This window comes from Fukomys damarensis, unplaced genomic scaffold (genome assembly GCF_012274545.1).
Source record: "Fukomys damarensis isolate Sample0158 unplaced genomic scaffold, DMR_v1.0_HiC HiC_scaffold_14, whole genome shotgun sequence".
NCBI classification, from domain to species: Eukaryota; Metazoa; Chordata; class Mammalia; order Rodentia; family Bathyergidae; genus Fukomys; species Fukomys damarensis.
The window spans coordinates 18,742,713-18,743,743 of record NW_022900926.1 but is presented as its reverse complement, the minus strand read 5'-3'; the positions used below and the strand labels follow the sequence as shown (position 1 = coordinate 18,743,743).

The 1,031-nt window shown below is 33.7% G+C and overlaps 1 pseudogene; it reads right to left on the bottom strand.

The window, feature by feature from the left end:
• Window positions 1-504: 504 nt before the first annotated feature.
• Window positions 505-663, bottom strand: LOC117286087 (annotated as a pseudogene).
• Window positions 664-1,031: the final 368 nt, after the last annotated feature.

The following is a 1,031-nucleotide window of genomic DNA, read 5'->3' as shown; positions in this document are numbered from 1 at the left end:
GGCAACAGGCAGTTGATGGAGCTTCTCAGTGCTGCATGTTGAATTACAATTTCTTTTACCAAAGCAGTGGAAACATAAGATTGATTTTCCAAATATAACCTGACAGACATTGTAAAGAAATATGTGAATGTATATCCATTACTTTTCTAAAATTATTGGTTTCAATAGCAGATATCATATAACCCAAGGATCAGAATAATTTGTTTTCTGCAAAGGGCCAGAAAGTAAATATTTTTGACAATGCCAGCCATGTGGTCTCTTCACAGTTAGCTAAAGGTATAGTTGTGTTACAAAATCTGCCATAAGTAACACAGTAATTAGCTTATGAAGTCGTGTTCCTATAAGTCATTTACTAAAACAAATGTTGGAGTAGATTTGGCCTGAGGTACCAATTTGATGCTTTGTTTTAAGAGCATCTTAAAAAAAAATCTAAAATAAACCTTCGTTATTTAATCTTTAAATCACTTATTATAGGATTTCTTTTTCTAAAATTTAAAGGAGTTTTAATTATAGGTGTAACGTAGCGGTAGCACACCTATGGTATATGTACCCCAGTGCTCTCTCTGAGTCATTGAAAGCTCTAAATCATTCACCATACTGGTATAAACTACTAAAAACAGGAATATTTTACACTTGATCTTAGCCAAAAGGCTGAGAAGCGATGCGCACAGGAATATTTTATTCATTAAAATTTATGATTTTTTCCTGCACATTTACTGGGGAGATTTGGTTAAATCCAAATAGTTTTCTAGTGGAAACTAGGTTGACTAACAAGCCATGTTGTTGCCTGATTATCTGAAAGATGAAAAGGCAATGCTATATACTCTCCCAGATATTAACTCAGAAACCCTGTAGCACTTCTAGTCAAAACTAAGCTACGTACATTTTCTGAAGTGACAAAAGAATTTTCATCTTTTTTCCTTGTAAAAGCTTGTGAAGCTAAGTCCAAGACCCATGAAAGGTATCTTTGAAAGTCACAGGATAGAATTCAACATCAGATATAACTATGGTACAACCTGGGATAAAGATAG